The sequence below is a fragment of the Rhinolophus hipposideros genome, assembly GCF_964194185.1.
Source record: "Rhinolophus hipposideros genome assembly, chromosome: 4".
Lineage (NCBI taxonomy): Eukaryota > Metazoa > Chordata > Mammalia > Chiroptera > Rhinolophidae > Rhinolophus > Rhinolophus hipposideros.
The window spans coordinates 20,052,927-20,056,982 of NC_138050.1; the positions used below are offsets into that span (position 1 = coordinate 20,052,927).

At 40.6% G+C, this 4,056-nt stretch overlaps 1 pseudogene across 1 annotated transcript; it reads right to left on the reverse strand.

Moving 5' to 3' along the window:
* Positions 1–1,567: 1,567 nt before the first annotated feature.
* Positions 1,568–2,742, reverse strand: LOC308496846 (phosphorylated adapter RNA export protein-like; annotated as a pseudogene). Its single transcript has one exon. The product of its transcript is annotated as a phosphorylated adapter RNA export protein-like (transcript).
* Positions 2,743–4,056: the final 1,314 nt, after the last annotated feature.

Consider the following 4,056-nt stretch of genomic DNA (forward strand, 5'->3'; position numbering starts at 1 on the left):
ATTATATTATATTATATTATATTATATTATATTATATTATATTAAAGACCTGGTCTTATACTATAGTAAAATAAGACCAGGTCTTATATTAATTTTTGCTCCAAAAGACGCATTAGAGCTGATTGTCCAGCCAGGTCTTATTTTCGGGGAAACACAGTAGTAACTCTAGTTAATGATATGCATACTGAAATATTTAGGGAACATTGTACTCATGAATACATCTTGCTTTGTAACGTATCCAAAAATTGATTGACAGATAGGACAAAGAATTGATAGATGGATAGATATAGATGACGCAATATAACATGTTAATTTTAGAATCTAGACGGTGACTTTTCTCTGTAAAATCATTTCAAATTTTCCATATGTCTGACATTTTTCATAATAAGATGTTGGGGAGAAAACCTCAATGGTAAACCACTACAATTGTTTAGAACCTAGGCCCACAAAAGATTCTTTTAGGGAGGAGTATTTTATCACTAACATTGTTTAGAATTGCCAGCACATGGTGATAATAAAAAGCAGATTGACTTTCAGTCAGGTTTATTATTGTTTTTAAATTCTCAACAGCAATGCACACTCTTCTTGCCTGCACCCAGGGTGGGCCTCCTACTATACTGCCCTGGGTACATGGTTAGTGTCATAGAGTTGGAAAAGCATAGTGACAGGAATCAAAGCCAGATCTGCCTGATTCCAAAGCTCCATCCATGCCAATAAACTCTTCCCACATTATCCTGCTATGCTGCAAATTATACAAAGATGGAAAATACATAATTCTTGCCTACAAGGAGATCATAATATGGTGGAGAAAAAGCCATACTTATGTGTTTCTAATACAAGTGCGTATTTTCAAATAACATGAGTATGTTCAAATAGCGAATAGATTTTCAAATAACATGCTGGGTGAAAATGAAAAAGCTTCTTAGAAGAAGTGGTGTCTAAGGTGTACTTTGCTCCCTACTTAAATCCATTTGGTGGTTTCCTGTAATTTATAAGCTTGAATACAAAACCTTAACATGGCCTCCAAGATCCTATATGATCTGTCCCCTTTTTTACTTCTCTATCCTCATCTTGGGCATTTCCCAGTAGACATCCTCAAAAAATAACACACACACACACACACACACACACACACACACAAGCACGCACACACACTACTTCGACCACACTGGTTTGCTTTCTTTCTTCTTTCTTTCTGTTCTCATTAAGATCTTTTAATGGAATGTTTTGAAACCAGTCATAATTCACTGCAAAGATAAATCAGAAAAAGAAAACAAACTTTTGAATGGCATGTTTTAATGACCTGGATAAAATTGATTATCAACTAGTAATAATTAGCACATGCAACAAATTGAGAAACTAAGTCCTCTGCTATATACTCTTGTTTTTTGTCAGACATGAGAAGGTTTTAAATGTTTATGTCAATCACATTCATCTCTCCATATATTCAATTTTATTTAAAACAAGAAAACCATTCTTTCTCTCCAGCTTTTCATGTTTATCAGTGCACAGTAAAATGAAGCAATCTCAGTAGGGGAGGATTATTACAATGTTATTTTAGAGAGGTTTATTCCTCAAAATGTACTAAAAATATGTCCAAATCATGAGCAGGATCAAACTCAATGGCTTTGTCTACATCCAACTTTGTTTCTTCATGTCCTTCCTGCAATTCATCAAGATAGGCCAGAGCCTCATTTGTGTCACTTGCAAAATTTCTCATGATGTATCATCGTCTTGAAAATTTACACTTTTAATAGCTTCTTTCATCTTTTCCCCCACCACTTGTGTTCTCTTCCTAGCAACTTTTATTTTCATATTACTTTTTATTTTCAATGTAGAAAATGTTCTCAATTTGTTCCTCACTAACATTAGGTGTGTTTTTCAGAAGATTCAGGAAAACTCAACCTTCTTCTTCAACTACCATTCATTATAAAAAGGCCACCATTTTGTTCCACTTAAGCAGTTTCCCTCAGAAGTTCAATTGCCTTTTTGTACTCAATTATATTTACTACTTGGGCTATCAGATCTTTCTTTGGTTCCTGCAACCTGAAAGAAATTTCATCAGCAACTTTTTCCTGAGAATCATCCTCTGTGATCTCATAATGGCCTTTATAGTTCATTTCTAGTCTGTCTCTGACCGGTCATTTCCCTTTGGGACGACTTTGCCCATTTTCCTCTTCCTTTGAGCCAGTTTTCTTGCCACCACACATATATGCATCTAATGCTTTGCCTAATTCTTCTGTGAGTTCCTGAGATTCCCTCTTAAGTTTCTTAGCAAACAAGTAAGGGTAGGTGTCAGATTGTCTGCTTTTGTCATAGTGCCTTCCGTTTCCAAGATACCAAGTTCAGTTGCCACAGCATATTGATTCTGCTTCTGCAGCACAGCACCCTATATGTTGTTAGCCTTCTTCCCTCCAGCAAGAGGCAAATTCTGGTTGCTCTGGCCAAACTGAAAAGGCTCTGGGTTGGGGGTGGGGTAAAACGTGTCTGTCGCTTGTGTTTCCAAAGCAAGCTATCATCATCCAAATGGGAAAAACTCTTTTCTCTTGAATCCAATCCTTTGGCAGTCTGGGAATGTGATACTGATGCACACGCTGCTGTAGTACCCTGTTAGGGCCTCGCTGCTCTGTCCCCACCTAGTGCTTTCGGCGCCTGGGGTGGCCTGTGGCTAGGCGTGACCCTCAGGTTGGAATCCCAGTCTGAAAGCTGCCAATCTTCCATGTCCCCAGCCTCCTGCGCCATCTTCCCGCGATGCGTTGTTGAGAGTCAGGATAGTACTTTCAGAGGAGCGGCGGGAAGGTCCTGGATGGCTGCTGCATCTGAGGCGCCCCGGCTAGGGGGCTGCTCTGACCCCGGCGTCCTGGGGGGGCCTCGCTGGGACGATTGGGCAAGACTGATCCCTGTGCATCATCACAGCAAACTACCCTCCTGAACTACTCCTGGAAAAGGAATACCCTACTTCCCCACCAGTTTGACTTTCTTCCAAACTTAGATTTCATGCAAACCGAAATCTGTGCACGGAGAGCGGCCATCGGCGATTCCTCCCTTGGCCTCACCCCCTCACCTGGTGCCCTGGCAGGCAGGACCGGCGGCTTCCATACTTGCTCCTGAGCAATCCACTTTACATATAGCTTCCTGAGGAGTCAGTATCTGAGGTCACTGCCCTACTCAGCCCTTCCAAACCTCCACACAGGAAACAAATCCTCAGCATGGCAAACAGGTGGCACACCCCCACCTGTGCCAGTTTCCAGCTCTCCCCACACTGGCCTGCTTTCTGTTCTCTTTGTCATGTTCCTTCCTGCCTTGTGGCTTTATCTGGGCAGTACCTTCCTCCTGGAATGCTCTTAACTTAGTTGCTCCCCGCCTCGCACTCTCACATCAGGTAGTCCAATCCTATTCATTCTGTAGGGCTCAGGTAAAAAGGCTGCTTTCTCAATAAATACCATGTCACCTCCCCTTCTCCTTTTGAGACACAAGACACAGTTGTAATTATGCTATTGGTGTGATCCAAAACCATAATTGACTTGTTTCAATAAATATTTGTTGAGTGAATAGAACTGAATGATTCAGTAGATAAATCCATGATCGTGAATAAAGAGCAGGACTTGAACATCCAGTTATAGGACAAAGATGGAGGGAAATTCCGACCTGAGAGAGGCAAAATCTTGAGCCAAATTCCAGAGGGAGGAGGTATGAGAATAGAAACAAAGACATGGGTGTGGGGTACTTTCTGAGATTGAATTTTTTTTAATGGAATTTTAAAAATCCACCCTCAAGAGGCTCTTGTGCTTGTCCTGCTGGGACCAGATATGAATTACATTTTGTAAGAAACAGGTAGCTAAAAGGAATTTGGGGGAGTCTGAAAAAATTCTCACCATTTCTGTCTCTAATTAAAGTTTCTGGGGATTATTCCTTTTCTACTATATCTCAAAACTCCAAAGAGACCAAAACCAAGATGTGGTCAGATCCCTGGGAATTCCCACTTTTTCATTAGTAATCCAATCCTGCCTAGTCTCTTTTAGCCAAATGCTTAGCTAGATACATAGTGACACAAGA